Genomic DNA, 20,527 nt, shown 5'->3' with positions numbered 1-20,527 from the left:
AAAAAAAACAACAACCTTTATTTATCCAGGTAAGGAATATGAGAACACATTCACATTTTTGATGCTACCCAAACTGCAGAGTTTGTCATTTGATTGTTTTATATTCATGACCTGGAAGTGTTTGACATACTAATATTTACTCTCGTTATGACTTTCCTACTGTGTTAGAGTAGGTTGGCGCATGTAGTCCGTCCATCCATTTTCTATACTGCTTGTCCTTACTAGGGTCGTGGGTAAAATGAAACCCAATCCCAGTTGACTTTCGACAAAAGTCACACCCTGTAATGGTTGCAAGTCAATTGCAGGGGTTTTAGTAAAAAAAAAAAAAAAAAAAAAAAAAAGTAATGTGACAAAAATGTAACAAAATAAACTGTCCCTGAAAAATGACAGTCATGAAGGGAAAATCTTCAGTCTGACATTTAAAAACACATCAAAGTGTCAGAAAATCAATTCCAAAAGCAATTCCAAAATTCATGTTCACTGCCAAAACATTAAAAAAAAAAACACTGAAATTTGGGTTACATCTTTTGTTAAAAAAAAACAAAAAAACCCCCAACTAAGTAATGAAGCCACTGACTCTGAAAACAGATGGACACGAAGGAGAAATATGAAGGCTGACATCATAATGTGTCAAAGAAATCTTTTTCTTCACTGCCAAAACTTAATGGCAATTTTCTGGCTCCAAGGATTTCAGGACCAAAATGACTGCCATTAGTGTGCGTAGCCAGACGGTAACAGTTCAGAATGCTTCGAAAAGTAGTTGCTTTTTGTTTCCAGGCAACATGCAGTAAAGAAGTGAGTCACTGTGTTCTGCTGGCCACAGGTCAGTACCCGATGCAACGCTGCCAAGTAAATATGGACTCAAAGTCTGGATTCTTTACATAAACTTGAGCTGATGTGGCCACTTTGTGCTCGTAGGCGCGCGGTACGCACCCGCCCCTTTGGTGTGCATACATTTTGAAGTGACCGACTTAAATTATTCATGGCCCCTGAGCCCGTGAGACTTTCCAGCCCAGACACTACAAACGACTTCCTTCCGCCTTATTCCGCGGGCTCCATGCCTCAGCAAGCCTCCTGTTTGTGTCATGTTTTTTTTTTTTTTTTTTTACAGTAGAAACTTGATGATGTCCCGGGATGTAAATGATGCTTTGTGATTGGGCGGACTAAAGTGACTGCGATCTCACGGGCCAGAATGGTCCCAGCTCACACTTTGTACAGTTGAATCCCTTCTGGAACACTGTTTATTCAATGTCAAACTGTAAAACCTAAAATTGACCAGAAACAAGAAAGAAATTGCTACCAGTGGATTTCTTCGATGCTTGTTATGTGACCCAGGAGGGACACAGTGTTGTAAACAGTTTTTACATAAAAGTGCTCTCTGCTAGACCTAATTGGCAGATGCACTGAGAGGCTAGAGTGGAGGTAGGGAGCACAAATACAGAAAAGCTTCACCTTTTATTTCTATTAAGTAGCTTTGTTGTTTTGGGTAGTTAGCTAGGTATTTAGACAGGTAGGTGGTTCAGTCGGTAGGCAGTTAGGAGGTAGGTTGAAAGGTGGGAATCTACGTACATCGTGGTTATTTTGGTATTTAGGTGAATAGTTAGGTAGGTGGGTATTTAAATAGTCAGCAGGGAGGCAGGGAGGCTCTGAGTTAGGTGGGTATAACTTACGAATATTGTCATGTAGTTAGGTGGATAGTTAGCTGGGTAAATACTTTTCTAACAGAACTGTAGGTAGTTAATTAGGTAGGTGAGTAATAGTTATTTAGGTAGTCATGTAAATAGTTTGTAATTTGGTAGGTAGTTAGTTAGGTCATAAGTTAGGTAGGAGGGTAGTTGCATTCCTAGTTATGTAAGTGTAGTTATTTTATGAGAGGTAGTTCGATGGGTAGTAATATAGCAAAATAGTTTGTGGCTAGGTTGGTATGTAGCTGGGCAGTTATTGATTTACTAGTAGTTACGCAAGTGGTTGGTTAATAAGATAGGTGGGTAGTTAGTTATGTAGTTAGGCACCGTAGGCAATTCCATCAGTACTATAGGTTATTAGAATGACTACGTTGGTGTCTATGTCGGTAGTTAATTTAGTAGTGAAGTAGTTACTTTGGTACTGTTGTACTTGATCAGTTATTTAGGTCAAAAGTTTCAACGAAAAGTAGGTATGCATTTACATGTATTAGGTAGGTAGTTATGTGATTACCTAGGTAGATGCATAGTTTTGCAGACAGTTGGTTAGTTTAGTCGTTAGATCAAAGGATTACACCAAATCAATTTCATCATATGGTGTTGAAACTTGGTAACACAAATGGCAGCATCCCTCCATTCATATCGCCTTAAGTAATTTTCCTTGAAACAAGAAGTAGCCCGCTCATTTGCCACCATTGTTTCCCTCTAAAAGGAAGCACTCTTTAGTTGTCTTTGCAAAATCAGAATTGGATTGTACTGGTGTACACGCTGTGGACAGTAGTGTTGTGTGTTTTTATTTTCCCTATTAGTATTCCTGTGTATGATTGAGTGTGAGTGTGCCGAACAAAATTGACATGACTCCTGCAAATTGGACATGGATGTCAGCCTTGTAATCCAATCAGGGGGGGCCTCGAAATCAAATTACGGCGAGCATCTTAGAGATGGGTGTGTCCGTGGACTTCCTGTGCCATGTGAGAACACTGCCATCGGTGGGAAAAAGCAGCCTCGCCGACACAAACGTGTCGGTCAGCGCATTTCGAAATCGGCGTTTGCACTCGATAAGTCAGCCGTGAATGTTCGACCGTGGATAATTAACATTTAGCCTAGTAGCAATTTTGTTGATGACACTAGTTGCTAATTTGAACGCCGATGATTTGTCTTGTGGCTGTGGAGGAAACTACTGCACTAAAACTTACAATACTGTGATGAAAATGCTCCCGTATTTAAGTAAATGGGGATGGAACATTCGGTGAGTTCCCACACAGAACACGTATGGTAAGCAAAATAGTGGAACTCAGCCCCAAGATGGCTAGCATCATCAGGCAATATGCTTTAGTTTAACTCCCTTGAAACGGAATCACGGGAACGTGAGTGGAAGTGTTGCATGGAAAAAAAATAACTGGCGTGGTGCTCAAGTGTGGCATTTAAACAGCCTCCGCCAGGCTCTTCAGACAGCTAAAAGGACGGTAATGGGATTTCCGTTAGTGATCGTTAACATTGTTCAAACTCTTACTTTTGTTGTTGTCGGCATTGTTCGCGTACAAACAAGACAAACTACAAGATAAGCTTTTTAATTTATATTTATTTTTTACTCTGGTCTATCTCTTAAAGTGAAACTTAATTTGCCTGCTCTGTTATGTCAAACAGGCTGCATAGATCTGGTAAGTTCGCTCTGCAACCATTTAGTTACGAATATAAAAACAAGAGCCTTGATTAAGTCAGTGGAGAGAATAGTCAGGAAATGAAACTCTTTCAATGGCAAATGAATGCACCCCCTAATATGGGACTTGACTTTATTAAACTGTATTTTGTCAGCTGCGCTTTCATCCTAAGCAAACAGGTGCATGTGTCACAAAGTGTCAAAAAGTATAAAAAGGCACCTTTCCCCACCACTACAAGGCTCTCATTCAAAAGCCCCCTCGAGTACAATTAACTAGCGGAAATAAAAGGCCTTCTGAATAGGAGTGTGTGAATAAGGTTAAAGCCACGCTTGTGCGTCTTAAATAGGCTGAGCGATTGCGCCGCATCGCTCCGCTAATCACAACTTTTGTTGCGGGATGAATGCTAACGCCGATGCTAACCCACATTTGTCGGAGGCTAACGCTATCTCCCAAATTGAATCCATTCACGTGATGGCGTAAACAATGAACGCCATGCACACACTTTGAAAGCGAACAGCTGAAATCCTCCAAAGGATTTTTTTTTTTTATTTATTATTTTTTTTTACTGCCTTTTTGACTGCCTGTTTTCAATTTGTCTGTGCAATCTTCTGCCTTTTCAACTTTTTAATCGGATGTGTATTGAATCCGCAGGGCAAAGATTTAAACTGATTTGAGAAAAGAAAAAATACAACCACGGACTTCTACCTGAAAGTGTTTTTGTACTACGTGAATGGGATGCAATGACTCAATGTGTCTCTGCAGTATCAAGTATTTGAACACAGGCTGACTCATAAAGGACAGAGGTCCTCGGTTTATGTTGGAATTACTTTGTCTTCTCATGGTGATACTATAACTCACATTTGTACTGAAAGTGGAAGTCAAACCAAACATATTTTTTTCAAGATTATGTTCCCAGCAGGCCCACTAGTTGAAACGCGGCATTCTGATTCATTTGACGTTTGTGGAATATAAGTTAAGCAGCGAAATGCACTTGTTTTTAGCCATCTCTGGGGGCGGCCATTTTGTGTAGATATAAATATTTTGTAGGTCGTAAATACAGTATAAACCAATACAATGAAAAATCGTAAGAGCGATGCTAACAGTTCCTCAAAACCATTGCAAAATTCAAGGACCCCCTGTATTATAACAGATTGTTTTGTTCAACCGTACTGCATAATACACATGTACTCAGACATTAAGGGAGTACGTATGGGAGCATGGAGGCCACAAAACTGACTGAGTCAAACTATGAGGAAATGAATCTTAATTAATTGTTTTGGGAGTGTTACCTCAAGTCTTTTTTAAGCTGGTAACATGCATACTCACTGGGATTTAAGTCTGGAAATGGACTTGGCCAGTTGACAACCGTTCATTTCTTGCCCTAGAGGATTTTTTTTTTTGGGCAATGCGTTTTGAGCCTCGAGTCATACAATTAATAAAAAGTACGCCGCTAACCGAGGGTATGACCACGTATTCCATCCAGCAAACTAAGTTCATTGTGCGCCTTCGTAACCTCAAATCCATGCATGTGGGGTTTGTCGTAAACCGAGGACCCCCTTAGCTTTTAGCCTCACAAGGATTGCAGTTGCCTCACCATACAGCAAATTATGTTTGAAAAAAGACAACGCAGCCCGAGTCAATTAAAAAAAAAAAAAGCAATTGATTGTCACTTCAACACGCTATAGGGAGTTGACTCTAAGCGGCTTTATTACGTCTTTGTAACGCAACCGACCTCCCTCAGCAGTGTTTTGAAGTTGGCTCTTATCGAGCCAATGCAACTGCTTTAGAATTAATTGAATGGAAAGCACAGGCAGTCTTATGAAGTTGTACGAGCCGACTAGCACACGTTATTAACGCCAATATTGATTCGCGTTGCTCACACAGCTGATTAAAGAGGTAAAGTTCACAACGTTATAAGTGATCTTGATGTTTTATCTGCGTTTGTGTTAGGAATACCTCTTAATCAATGTAAAATGTAGCTGCCTACCACTGATTTAGATGACCATACGTTTGTCATTTCTGATTGACTGGAGTACATCTAGTATTTTAACAACAACATGTTTTTTTGTTTTTTTTAAATCCCTCTTTTATACCAAATTTTTAATTTACTCAATTGTTATGGCATCTTGGGTTTTCAGTCAGTCTCGCCAGTTCCTGTGGTTTGCCCCAAAGAGAGGAATGAGCCATAAAAAGAACGCAACATGGACAAAAGTACCGGAACACCTGGCTACTACACTAACAAGAAGAGAAAATGCATATCAGGAGGGTTACGTTCCAAGTTTACCGCAAAGGTATTTAATAGGTTAAGGTCTGCTTTTTCTTTACAATTCCCTCCAAACATGAGCAACGTGCACGTTCCAACCAGAACAAAAAAAGGACCTTCTCCAAACTGTTCCCACAAATTTGGAAACATACAATTGGCCAAAATCCCTAAGCATCAAAATCAAACCCGTGACATGAGATGGCAACAAATATAATAAAGTCAAGTCAGGAAATCACCGCACCGTCACGGACACATGCACTAACCCTCTCGAGCTCCCCCACGGAGCGACAAATTGACAACTGGAGGCGCAGCAGCACAATGGGAGACACGCTATGTAATGTAGCAGAGAATCAGCTCTGGTAATAGCTTTGGGATTGGGGTTGGAGGAGAAAACCATCACGCACATGTATGCGCGTGGTTTGGCTCCTATTCTTAAGGAGGCATAGACAATTAGATTGCTGTCAATGCCGATGGGAGCATTTTAGGTATAAGGAAGAGCAAGAGGAGGAGGCTGAGATTGTCAAAGACGGATGACACATTCTATATACAAATAACACTTTGTAGGCAAAAGTATTGGGACGGACACAACAAATCAATGAAGCAATCAAGGGAAGGGCGAGACCCTTGGTTCCACCATCTTACTTTCTTATCTCAGCATTTTCCAATGCCTTTTTCAGTGGGGCAATTTCAAGCACAAATATACATTTTTGTTTAAGTTTTGTAATTCTGAGCGGGTTATATGGTTTTCTAGCAAAAAAAAAGCTAAATTGATAAAAAAAAAAAAAAAGTACTGGAATGTAATTTGTTGTGCAGACCTCAAAACTCAAAATCAAAACTCAGGACTCTATTGTGAAGACACTGATATAAATATTTTTACACTACTCCTCAGGAAGTCAGCCATCTTGATTTGAAGATTTTGGGCGAATTCCCGGCCCTCTCTCTCAGGTTGGTGACCAATCAGGTTCCCACAAAATGCCACAGACACACTTCATAATTCCTTCCAAGAAGAGGAATGATGTTATAGCCACACTCTTTTCTTCCATTTCCACTTTCTGATTCGTTGATGTTCTGTTACTTTTGTCCATATGTTTCACATGCGTCTCGTCATATGTATACACACGCACACACACACACGCACACCCCACACCCCCACATAGGCGAGACAGATGGCAGACGGCGGGTGTATGAAGCAAACTGTCCGTGTTATCTTGAGGGGCTTAATGGTGCGGCTAACGATCATGCCGTGCTCGGACGCTAAGAGAAAATGACATAAATTACAATTTGCGTGGCTCTGCTTGTTCGTTAGCGGGGATTTTTACTTTTTTTTTTTTTTTTTTTAAAGGTGCGGTTTGTATGGTTGAATGTGTGCTTCATGTGGACTCTAGAGGAGTTAGCGGTGACAGTGGGGGACGACAGTCTGTCTGTTTGTGTCGTATTTTGTGTCTGTTGGAAGCGTATCACATGGACAAATCCGTAGGAGCTTATTGATTGTGTACTATCCTATATCCCCCCCAAGGGACAACACACTCCACTCCGCATCAAATCACTAGCTCTTTTTGTGTGTGTTTGTGTGTGTGTGTTTGCAATAAAGCCACACGAGCACTGTGTTGTGTGATTCCCTGGCGATTGAACGAGAAACCGAGATTATCCCGACGGGGCTCACATCAGCTGAGCCAAGTCATCAGTCACTTCTGTCACGTGTGTGTGTATGTTGTGTGAAAAACGTGAACATAGAAACACCTGTGTATCTTTGTGCTACGTTTTTGTAGAAAAACTATACAGTGGTTACGGGTAGGTCCCAACAGATATGTATTTTTTGAGACAATGGCCGATAATAAAATTGCTATTACCGATTAATCGGACAATTACAAAATATAATGAATAAAATAACTTCTTTTTTGGTCCCGTAATGCTTACGACAATATAGATATGAATTACAGGCAGAATATTGGACTGTTTTACAATACCTTTAGTACTTGTTTAACTACAGTAGAGAGAATAATCGGATAAAATCTGCTGTTTTTGTTGGGGGGTGGTGTTTGAATGGCATTAATTTTGTTTTTAAATTATCGACTCATTGATTAATCAGTTTGATTGTACTTATGAGTGCCCCAATTTAGGCATTTCTCGAGTTACGAGCTGTCACAGGGCTTTTTTTTTTACATTTTTTTATTTTGTACAATACCAGTTTATTTCATTACAGCTTCTTTTATTATTTTTTACTTTAGTTTCTTAATGCCAAGTTAAACTGGCTTTGGGGGCACATTTTTTTTCATGTACATGCTGTTAGCTGAATTTTGCCAGTCAGCAAGTATTTGTATCTTATGTGTAACCACTTAAAATCACCATGCTGTAAAAACAGGAACTGGCCAATTTAAATATTCTCATATTCTAATAGCGCTTACTAAATAAATTAGGACGCTAGATGCCAGATTTGTTGCCAATCTGACTTCCCACTTGGCCAATTTGTTTTGTAGAACGCCGTTAAATTGTCATGAATCAAATTGGGGTCCGAGCCCCGGCAAATGCGGGACACACTTGGAATCACTGCTTCATTATAGATCTCATTTTCTCCCTCTTAATACTCATGCCGCATGTCATTTCCCTTTTGCAAAAACTATTCCAAAAAGGATATATTAGTTCTATTAGGCTCCGGGCTCAGATGTTCGCTGATTGTTTGCTGGAAGGTCAGCGCTCGCTGAGGAAATGAAACTAAAAGAGTATAATTCAATCTCAAGTGTGTAGTAATAAAAGGCCAAATGAAAAGCTGATAGGCTAATTGTATTGCAACGGAGGGGCCTCTTTTTAGCAAGGGAACGCTTTGCCTGTCACGTAATGAAATACAACCCAAATCATGGACGTGAGTATGGGATAGAAAGGCCATATCCGTACAAACGCTTGGTAGCTTTATTCATGTAATGAAGCAAACAAACCAACTTGCTAGCACACAGACTGTACAGTATGTCCACGTTATTTTGTTGTTGTTATACTATTAAACTAAACATAAAAAGGAAGTTTCATCTTAGGTATTTCAAGCAACCACATATCTTAGCGTTTCAGGCTGCTAGCTTAATGCTAACACAAAATAGCATCTATGTTTCAGTGCTATGACTCTTTAAGCAACAGATTGAACACAAATGTACAGAGACATAACAGTACTCACGCTCTGATATTCTCTAGCCTCTGCAAAGAATCACTAATACTAGTACTGATACTAAATACAAATACATTTCACAGTCACATGCAGAACATTTAAGCTCTTAATTTTCATTTTGTAAATTGTCCTTGAAGTCCAATACCACCTTGTCTGGACCATTGATGGCCACTTTGCAGCAGATATTTGAGTGCCTCACATTGAGTATGTTGTGAAGGTGTGTCTTCACCTTTAGAAAAATCGATACATGTATATATTTTTTGTCGGATACAAACTGGTTCTGTCTTTTTCGGGAAATCTGAAAAAATTGGGAAAAAAGTAACATCTCTTCAGCAAGACTGGTGCAGTATAATACAGCAATTGTAAAAAAAAAAAAAATAAAATTAAAAAAAAAAAAAAAAGACACCCAAAGAGCAAAGCTGGTCAGCTAATAGCAGTGTTTATGATGTGAGAGGTGTTCGAGCCGGATGCGGCTGCTTCCGAATTTTATGACGGAAAAAAACTTGGTTGTGAAATGAGCGTTCCTACTTAGTGACCTAACATGCTCTTGGTTGCCTGGTGTATGATAAGGTGATAGTTATTCTTGTCGCTGCTACTTTACAGTGTTGTTTTGTCCTCATTTGTCTTCCCAGCGCCCGGCAGGCTAATTGTCGCTAATGTGTTAGCGGCTGTTTTCACGGAATGTGCCAGACTGAGAGGAAATGCAACATCCACTTTAATTTGCACCTTGTTTTTAAAGCGACGTGTCAACAACAGCGGGGAAATAGCGTTGTTAGCCAAACCTCCAGGGGTGCTATGCTCGCAACAGAGAAAAGTAAGATGAGGCTATCGTTAGAGGTGCATTATTGCAAAAAAAAAAAAAAAAAATAGTGAAACGCATGGGGTCCTGCTGCATGGATAGATGTATGCAAGAAACAATTTGGTTCCTAATGTGGGGCATTGGGACTTTGTGACCATCTCCATAAAGAGACTTCACATCCCTGATGTGACTCGGCTGGCCCCAGGCCTCCGTTGCCTTAAATCTTCATGCATAAACATGGCCGCTAAAGAGCCGCCTCATGAATACTATCACACATCCACTTACTGATGCTATTGTCTGTGTGTGGGCCTTTCTCTGAACCTGTCAGTCTCTTTGACCGATAGAAATAGACGGAACGACTAGAAATAATCCACAATCAAAAAAGCGCACCGTATCACTTAGCGTCATCTTATTGTTCGGTGACTGCAGTTCCGCCATTCCTTAAATGGGGAGTGTGCGCTGTTGAAATTGCTAGCAAGATTTGAATGTAGCACTTCACTAATAATACCTCCCACCCCTTGAGTCACTTACCAAAGCCACAGCGCTCACTAACCCGCACGAGCGCAGTTCTCTAACGTGGCCATTCTTAACGGCATGTGATAATGAAAATGAAAGCTTTGTCGTGGCGAATAGTCACAGCTAGCTTCAACAGAATAGTAATCATAGCAATACTAAGATAACATTAACAACACTGTAAACAAGCCATGGCTGTTAATTTGGGACTGACGTGACTTACACAATGGAGCGTTACTAGAATGGTAAATGTTAACCGTTTAAAGTTTCGTTTTTTTGGAATAATTAATTGTTGAAAAAAAATCAAGAGGTGATGAATTTACCTGGAAGGCAAAAATGTTGCTAGTTCCACATTACGTCTTAATCCTCTCATCTAGAAATGGGCTGTCACTTGTATATAATCCATAGTGTTAAAAAAAATGACATACATGTGATTGTTGCTCTTTGCCTTTTTTTCATAACCACCACCTTGCAATGTAGAAAGAAACAGAACGACTATCCACAAGCAAACAAAGTCCACATCACACTCGGTCTTACGGTGTTGTCGTCGTGTCATCCGGTTACTCTCACATGCGTGTTCCTTGCCAGTTATTAACTCATTCAGTACCGGACTTTTTCAGACCACCTGTGAAATGACATAAATATGTCATTGGGGTAGAACGAGTTCATGGTAAGTGCCACATTGCACAACAGAAATAAACACAACGTGTGTCCAGTCTTAGAATATAAATATTGAACAGAGGAGAAGCTTAAGGGATCATAAAATAACATCTCATAGTGGTCATGTTCATGAACTGGTGCTTGCTTTGGAGATTAATTGTAGGTGTGTGTGTGCTTTTGATTTAAATAGCTTTAGCATAGCTTACTGTAACTGAGCTCTGTGTGTGCGTCCGTGCGTGTGTGGATGTGTGTCAGCTGTCAAGAGCACACAGTGTAATCATCTAATGTGTCAGAGCTCGCCGTGAAACAGATCTCATGCTGTCGCTCTGCTTGAGACCTGCGGGTTTAATCAAGCATTGTTTTAATTGAACTGCGCCGAGCACGCACACTACGTATTCTGGAGAGCCAACCAGAAAATAGCAGTGTACATATTTATTCATACCTTCATATTTACATGGTATTTGAACTATTAAAAAAAAAAAAAAAAATATATATATATATATATATATATATATATATATATATATATATTTGTGCGTGCGTTTGTGTGTGTATGTATATGTACATGTATGTATGCGTTTGTGTAGCTTTCGGTGAAGGCATGACCGGAGAATGTGACAGCGTAATAAATATAACCGTTAACATAGCGACAACAACAGCAATCATGTTGACACTCGCGACCAAAGGAGGCAAGGCGCTGTTGCAAGACACAATCCTTTTGGGTCAGCGTCAAGGTGCTCTGTCGCAGAGTTGTAATTGATATGTCACACTACATGAAAGATATCCCCCCCCAAAAAATCAAACATGCTCGACTTTTCATTTTGCCGTCGTAGGGCTTCTCCGACGTCAAATTGTTTATCGCAGATAACGTCACACTACAGCGAGTTTTGTCGCTCTTGACAAAATATGTCCTGGCGGGACTAAAATCTGTCGGGGATTTTCACCTATTACTTTTGGGTCTGCGATCTATCCTCCATGATAAATAAGGGTTCACTGTAGTTGGACAAAACTATATAGACACGTGTCTTAATAGCCTATCTGCCTAAGTTGAAATGAAAGGCAATATAGAGTTGATTTCTCCCCTTTTTGCAGCTATACCAACATTTTTCATAGCAAACCCTGGAAATGATAATCAAAGTTGGACGCCATGCTTCGTCCTCTATACATTTACATTTTTTTTTTTATTATCATTAAAAAAAGACCTCAGTTGGAACCGCTACAGAACATTTACTTCCTGCTTCGAAGCCCGTTCTCCATCTTTAATGCTGATTGAGGAAATCATTTGATTGTCCTCATTAGCGACGGACATTTTTTTCCAGCCGCACTTTGCTTTTTTCCGCTAATTTCATTTCACTTTATAACATGTATTACTGCATGACTCTAATCTATTTTAATTAGCGCTGCGCATTACCTGGAGTCATAACCGTGTGGTGGGAGATGGAGGAAGGCGTGTCAAGGATCACGGCTTTTCCCCCGGCACTCACTTGTCATTATGGCGTCGCACTCCGCTGCGGGTCCAATTAAATCAACTTATCTAGCTTCACTTCCTGATTTTAATCGACACAGCAACAGATCAACTAAGCCAGTCTATACTTTCATATCGTCGCTGTCCTGTGAAAAAAAATGTACGTCCATTTTTTTTTTTCACGTTTTTTATTTTTACATGAGTGGGGTTTCCAGGTTACAGACAACGTGAAAATTAAAAAAATTAAAAAATTAAAAAAATGGACATAAGTGTTTTTCACAGGACAGCGAAGATATACTGTATATTGAATCGAAAATGTTGGCATTTTAGCAGTCCTGAACAGAACCCCCCTTAAACTCACACAGTATTGCCAACTGGAAACATTTCTATCCCAGATTTGCCCTGCCTACTAGTTTCACTAATCAACATGAGTTTGAGTGGAGCTATGTATCATAACAAGGGTGCACAAAAAAGTCTTAAGAACGTATGACCAAAATTGAACAGGGAATCAGCCATTTTGATTTGAAGCAGCCGTTTCTGGCGAATTCAACCAAATGAGCTCGAATGGGAAGCAGGTATCCTGCACGGATGTTCAATTGTCAAGTTTTTTTGCTGACGTCATGGCGTATGGACGGAACAGCTTGAACAGTCAAAAAAATGTAATTCCGCTATGAAAAAAAACAGAAAAAAACTATGTGAAAATACATAGAAATAATGCACAATTTATCCATATAACATTTGATATCGATATCCTTGCCATCTTTCCCACCCTCTGGACTCTATGCATCTTATGTTTCTGTGCAGTGTGCATATTTGCGTGCTCCTCTACCTGCCCAGGCTTGGGATTAAATGTCACTCTTGTAGATTGATGTTCTGTCTGATAGAACTCCGTGGCGGGGAACGGCTCCTCAGCCCCTTTACAGATCCCAGCAGAAAAAAAAAAACAAAGAAAAACACACTTGAATGAAAGCTATGGAATCCTCACCCCTAATGAACGCACACCATTTGTTACTACTTTCCAGTAAAGAGAAACCGTTGTCGCCCAGTAACGAACCCAAGATGCAACCCTAGCAAATGTGTGCAAGCAATAAAGATCAGAAGGTTAAACACTTCCTTTTCCAGCTCACGCTGAGGTCGCGCGCTGCTAAAGTGGCTAGCTGGGCGCTACAGCGAAAGGCCACGCGTCAACGCTTTGGTGAAAGGGGAAGTGCGCAGGAGGGCCTTGTGGGAGTTTAAACATGTGAACATACAGTGTAGGAGTGTGGGTGGAGCAGGGTGGGGGCGGATCTAGCGTTTCATATATAATAGGAAAGTAACAATATGTCCGTGCCGTGGTCATCGGAGAACAATTTATTTCAGCTCTGACTGGTGCAGTCTTGTCTTTCTGTATGACTGCATTGGAGGGCACGCGTGTGTGTGCGGGTGTGTGTGTTTGGCCTTACAGCACAACGTGCAGTGTGTGCAGTGGAAAGGAAAACAGACGGTAGAACTGAAGATCAGATGCCAACAATTCTGAGTATGTGTGAACAAGTGCAGGATTTAAGATGGTTATTTAACAAAATGGAGGGAAACTGTTAAATCACGATTCACAGTAAATCAATTAACCACTTGTTTCACAAGATAAATGACCAAAAAACATTGACCATAGAACTTTAGAAATTCCCAGTGGAGAGGAAATGATGTGCGTGTGAAAACTGTTACATGCAATTACATATTAATTGACTATGATGGAGCATGTGCTTTGTCTTTTTCTAATTGAGTAGTTCTCTCTGCTTCCCCTTTCCCTGTGGAAGCTAATATTGTTAATATTGTCTTTGTGGGGTCATTTTTCTTTCCGTTTCTTGCGTTGGTGGTTGAAATCCAGAATGCTGCTTCTTTTCGGGATGGCATGGTACTTCACAGCGATCTCTGCAAAAAAAACGGGATATGGTCCATCAAAAGAGGGAAGAAAAAAAAAAAACCGCAAATAGGTTATTTTGTGAGTAATTAACCATGAATATGCCAAGGATTACTGCGGAGGCACGGGAGCCTAGCATTTGCTTTCTTGAGCTGGGGCAGACGCGTTCATTGAAAGTAAAAGCATCAGTTGGCAGGCGACGAATGTTTGTTGTTCATATGTTTTGTGTGCCTCTGCGTCTGTCTGGCTGAATCATGCATGGCATCTTCCCCCAGCCCGGCTCCTTCTTCGCTTCTCTCATTCTGTCAGAAGTGACTTTTTTTTTTTTTTTTTTGGGTGCCAGATGCAAATATTTGAAAATCAATCAGGCTTCATTTGAATGTTTGATGACGCCTTGTTCGCTGTACTTACCGCAGGGGAAACGCCTGTCAAACATACAGGCGGCATCAAATAAATTTCAGGGCAATGTATTTTGTCTTCTGGCAGCTTGCCTCTGAGGATTGAAGCGTTTTATTGATCCGCTGCCAGACGATGTGTGGAAATCTGATCATCCACCATGCTGTCATACAAAAAACCTCACACCTCTCGCTTAATTCTTTCGATGATTGGTGACTGGCTTTGAATTGTGCTGTCTAAGGACATCAACAAGTGTGCAATTCATGAGGAGAGCCAGCAAGCAGAGTGTGACTGTGTATTTGTTTGCAAACTGAATTGGCAAGATGGCAGCCTCGTGGCGTGCATGAGAATGTTAGCTCTCATCACACTGAGCGAGCCTCCAGCCAACACGTCTCCCGCTGGTCCGCGCTCAGCAGGCACTTTTTTTAGTACCATGTTTTTATCTCCATCCCTGTGACTGTTGTCATGAGTGGATTGCTGTGTTGTGGATGAAATGACTCTGGTTCTGGTTTGATTTGTTCCAATTAGGAGACCCCCAAAAAACCTCAGTAGAGCAAAGCCCTCTGCCAGGGATTTGTGGTCTTCATATCAACATAAAGGATTCAGAAAGAACAGAATATCTATCTGTTCATCAATCCTTCTAAATCTAGCCCCCATTCATCCATTCGCGATCCAATGTACCAATATGGGAATCAACCAGCACATGTACCAACCAACCAATACAAAAATCAACTAACCAACTCACCTATTGACCGGCAAACCAACAGTCCTCCCATGTATGTTTTAAAGTGTTAGTGTAAAATGTTTTAAATGTTGAAAAAAAACAACAACAAAAAACGTTTTGTTTTTTTTTGCTTACATTTTGAGAAGAAAAAAAAAAAGGTGTGAATTCGTGGGTGCCAATTGCGGGGTCCATTGTATATAAGATACTAAATTGCTCTCAGTCTTTGCATGTTTTCCGCACTTATCTTCCAAGGTATTTAAGGCAAACAAACCACTGAAATTGCTTTACAGGGTCTTTAAATCCTTATTTTTGTAGGCCATAACAGTATATACGGATTAACTAATTTCCGTGGGTTTGGCTTTGTGTATTACCTGTATTTAATATACAGTATTTTGTAGCGCTTCCTTCATCATATAATGTGTTTTGGACTTACTTAGCATGGCCATCTTAATTTCCCCACTATCCCCTTTTCATATATATTAAATGATTCTGGGCCAATGTTTCCTTATTTGAATTATTGCCACTTCAGTTATGGCCCGATGTTGCTTTCATTATGTAATTTGATTTCCCCCGTATTCCTTCCCAATGGGCACTACGGTTGTTTTCTTATGGTTCTCAAGCCATCTTTGCTTCTTCTCACCACTCCAGATGAAAAGAAATATATACTTGAGATAGTGAGATGGTCTTGAAGAGCACTCATTTAAACCTTGTTAAAACACTGGGGGGGGGGGGGGTGTCCTGCTGGGACAGAGAAGCACACTTCTACACCCACACAAGTGCATTGACAATCACACGCGTTTTTTTTTTACAGACACGCTATCAACATTTAGGACAACACCGTGGGTTTCCATTGTGTTGTCCAAGTGTTAACCCTCGAATGCCGCCTGCAGACGTCTAATGTCACATCAAGCTGTGGCACAGTAAATTTGCTCACCATACATTCAGTTGAGCCTTTTCGCAGACACGTCATATTTCATCATTAAAGATTCACACCTGAATCCCAGCAGCCTCTCCCCTGCATCCCCGAGTGAGTCAACTTTTACGCATCGCTGTTTTGTGGATGCTTCCATATGCAGGTAGATGACTGAATTGTTGCATCACTACTGAAACACGGAGGGTGAAAGCATAACAATCAATTTTACTGTCAATTGCCCTCGTTTTGCATTGAAGAGTTTTTATCGTTAGCTGTGAATTGGACTAGGTGCCAGTTGTTTTTGGTGGTCAATATCAACGGCTGTCACTCTATAGTTGTTCTCATAGGAATTTAGTAGGATGTTTACAAAAAAAAAAAAAATCACCCAACCCGGACTTATTTTGTGCCCATTTTGGCCATTTCCAGGGATCTTTCAAAAACAAACTCCTTCTGTCCCGTTGCTAACCAAATTTGTATGAAGTATAACAAAAAATAAGAAAAGTGGTCCCTAATGACAGTTTCAACGATCAATACGAAATTTGGTGGACACGTCTATCATAACAGAGCACACACAAAAAGTCGCAAGCAAACTGTCCGAAATAAAACGGGAAGTTAGCCATTTTGGTTTGAACTAGACATTTTGGGTGAATTGACGGACTTGTACTTTGACAGACTTGACGGAGACGGATGAGCACCAATCAGAAGCAGGTATTCCAGATGGATGGATGACACTAGATTGACGAAGATTGAAGATCTTTTGCCTTCACCATCTGGCATCAAAGTTTGATTGCCATTTTGAAGATTCTCGGAAAGCTGCATAAAAAAATGAGCCCTTGGCACCGTTCTCACTGATCAAGACACACAAAAAAAGGCTCAAGGAGGCGTGCCTGAAATTGATCACGCTACTTTGGTTTAAAGTAAACTATTATTTTAGGTGAATTCTGAGACAAGCTCCTACTGGGGAATTTGCCCAAATGAGCCACAAACGAAGGCGAGTATTCTAGACAGATGGGCGACCTAAGATAACGAGCTTGGCGTCAGAGTTTGATCATTTCTAGGATTCTCGGAAAGTTAGACACCAGTTTCACTGATCGCCACTGAATTAGGCGGACATGTGTAATATAACAGGATGTACGGAAATGGTTGAAGCAGCCATTTTGGATGAATTCCATGCAGGGCTCGTACTTTGCCAAACTTCTGCTGGGAGTTTGTCCAAATGAGCCACAATTGGATGCAGGTATGCTGGACAGATGGGCGGTGCGACCATTTTGAAGCTCTTCTGCCTGCGTAAGCTTCAAAGTTGGTCCCTCATTTTGATGTTATTAAAAGTGGTGCGAGTTCCCATTCATTGCAGCTTTCAGCTTTAATCGGACTTGGTTTGTTTTTGGCACCGTGCATTTCCCCTGTTTTATTTTTAACAATGCGTTACAATAATTACCGTGAATGCACCCATACGGTGAACTCCAAAGCAGAGAGTGCAAATAACACTCTGCTATCATTTCCACGACTGTAATTGGGTGAACAAAACTTAATGTCTTGACTCGGCGTTAAGCTTTATTATTCTCCCGTCGCCTGTTGTTATTATGCATGGGTGACCATTTAAACACACACGAAAGCAAAGCAAGCGTGGAAAGGTCACTTTCTTCCTTCCATTGTGAGGTTGCTTGTTTTTTTTTTTTTTAATCCCATAATTTAGCCCGTATCTGCCGCAACGCATTGCCAAGCTGAAAGACAACACCGCCACCTTCATGTCCTCCATTGTTTGCAGCCCTGCAAACATTCAATCCGGCTAATTGCCGCTGTCCGTCTTACAGCGCACGGCACGCCGTCAGTCGTTGGCGCTTAGAAAGGATGGTGGGAAGTGAACAAAAATGTGCTGTAGGCGTGAGGCGGGCCGGTTGGCGGGCCGCGGCACACTGAGATGGACGCACCGCCGCAGGTCTTATTTAGATTCCATTTGAGGCCGTCTCGGATCAATTGGATCCTCTTTCTCAGTTGCCGATTCACCTGAATGTGTTTGAACCATTATTTCATGCTCCGCGGGTCAAATTGATCATCGGGATGAAATGATTAGTCACGGAATCTTATTTTTTTTTCTCTCTTTCCTGTTGATTTGCGAAGACGACGCACTTGCCCTCGGACGCATTGATTGTCATCACAGTAGCGCAATGTGTTCATTTATGTATACGTTTAGTCAAGCTACGCTGCAATTGAAGTTATTCTTTATAAAATTCTGCATATAATATGATAGAGCCATAGAGTGAGTCAGCTTTGTCCAATTTATGCAGATTGATCAATGCTATTTTTGTTCACGTTAGAGCAGTTCTTTTAACATTCCCCTAATTTCTCATTGAATAATTCAGCGATTCTCAAAATTGGGCTCTCTGTACTGATACACGAAAGAATCGCTGAATTAAATGTACCAATAAAATGATCAAATAAGAAAACAAAATACGACGTGTTTAGCACTTTGCTCCCTTACTGTCACCAATGTAAACTGAGCCAACACAATCGTACCGAGATACGTGCCAAACCCATTTTTTTTCCCCCCACCTGCCTCAAATGCCACCTTACGTTGTGGTCGCTCTTTCTAACTGCACTGTAGCGTCCTGTTTATTGTTTCTTCCCTTTCCATCATGAACAAGGCCAAATATTAGCTGCAATGTGAGGAAATGCACAGCCCAACGGCGTGGCCAATCATTGTGAGTCAAACGCAATTTCTGCCTGTAGACGGCATGGGTGTCATTTGAAGTGGTTACAGACGTCACATATGCCTGTACACGAATGCACAAGCTCTCCTCCTGCATGTGTATGCGTGTGGGTGTGTGTTTTTTTTTTTTTCTGCAAGGCAAACAATCACACGGAGATTGGGGAGGGGCGTGGGGGAGAGGAACTAATTCATGCTAATGCATGCAAATAAGCGTGACACTCGGCTCTGTCCACATTGGTTCTATGCAAATGCTCTTTTGCCAAACAAGCGTGTTGGACGGAGGGGCCCATTTACAGGCCTCTAGCCCCGCCCCCGGACAATACCCCACTCTGCTTCCGTTGCTTTACTCACTGTCCCTTAATCATTGAGCCTTTCCTCTGTCAGAGAGGCCTGGAAAGCACTGAAAGGAATCGCCTCGGTCTGATTAGACTTCAGAACCTCCAAATGACGCTCAAACTTTGACGCTATGCTCCGCCCACGTTTTTTGACGCGGTCTTGGCTGCTTGCCAAGTTGAGGTAGCGAGAGCCGCTCTCTGGCTTTCTCTCTCTCCAGGCTTGAATCCTCTTTTCTGCCCTCGTCACGCACATGCTCTCCCCCTCCGCGTACGTCTTTGAATAGAAGTCACGGAACCCTCCCCCGTCTGCCGTCGACCCCGGTGACGCACCGCCGCCATCCCAGCAGGAAACAAATTCCACCTCAGTCACCCAGCTGCCTGTCTGCATAGTTAAACAAGTTAGTTGCATTTGTTTGTAAAAAAAAAAAAAGGAAAAAAACCCAAGGATCAAAAATTATAACATTTCCCCCCCGATTTTTAGATTCTTAATGACACTGGCCGTTTTGAGGGGGAGGTACTTTCTTTTGCAAATTGAGTCATTGCCCCTCCCCACTGCTGTGCCTACGGCAAGTGCAGTTTTTCGAGACCATGACATCTGGGGTGGGGCAGCTTATGAAAGCCCGAATTATATTTTCACTGGTGAAAGCAGCACTTCGTCACCAAGTCAGTTGGCCGATTGAGATGGATTTGAATGACAGAGAGAAAACAGGACAGAGCAGTTGGACAGGCGGAGGAGGAGCAAGAAAACAATGGGCACAACAACAGCCGTATCAATAATAGTAGTACTCCCGTGATGAGACCAACAACGGTGACACTAGTTCACTCCAAACGCCGCCGTTCCTAGCCTTACCGCCGCCGATAACAAACATAAATATGACGACGTACCTCTAGAAGCAGAGAGCACCAGCAGATGGAGAGAAAACACGATTTTATAACAATGCGTGTGTTTTTGCAATATGTTGTAGCCCTCCCAATAGCTAATTTAGTTGCCAAGTTAAAAAGAAACAGAGCATCTTTTATAGGATGACTAAGGCCGAGTGTCCTCAGTGCGTGTCGCGGCCGAGGTGTCGTCTCACTCCTCGGTGGCGTTTTCTTTCCCGCAAGTGCAAGCAATGCAATACGGCTAAGTAATATCCCTCTGCAGGGCAGCGTGGCCCGTCAGCAAAAAATGGATGAGTTGATGTCTGTGCTCCGGTGCGTGCCGGCGTGTGTGTTGGTGTGTACGTGCGCGTGTGTGTGTACGTGCTTGTCAGAGCCATTTAGACTGCACGTGAGGCCGTTAGACGGAGCGCTGCAGAGTGGGGAAGGGAGTTAGCCCAGCGCTATTAGCATTATCGGGCCCGGTCGCTGGCACG

At 41.6% G+C, this 20,527-nt stretch overlaps 1 protein-coding gene across 2 annotated transcripts in view; it reads left to right on the top strand.

Moving 5' to 3' along the window:
• The window catches only part of dab1a (DAB adaptor protein 1a), a 190,563-nt gene that overhangs the window by 54,280 nt on the left and 115,756 nt on the right, over positions 1 to 20,527 (top strand). Inside the window, exon 5 of one of the 2 annotated variants that reach the window (XM_086047316.1) lies at positions 6,496 to 6,551. The exons of the other annotated variant lie outside the window; for it this stretch is intronic. The gene's annotated coding sequence lies outside the window, so the exon portion shown is untranslated. The remainder of the gene's footprint in view (positions 1 to 6,495; positions 6,552 to 20,527) is intronic. 2 annotated transcript variants of the gene reach the window in all.

This window comes from Filicampus tigris, chromosome 12, assembly GCF_054856515.1.
Source record: "Filicampus tigris isolate MCC_2025a chromosome 12, RoL_Ftig_1.0, whole genome shotgun sequence".
NCBI lineage: Eukaryota > Metazoa > Chordata > Actinopteri > Syngnathiformes > Syngnathidae > Filicampus > Filicampus tigris.
The sequence above is the reverse complement of the archived record's forward strand: the minus strand, read 5'-3'. Positions and strand labels throughout refer to the sequence as shown.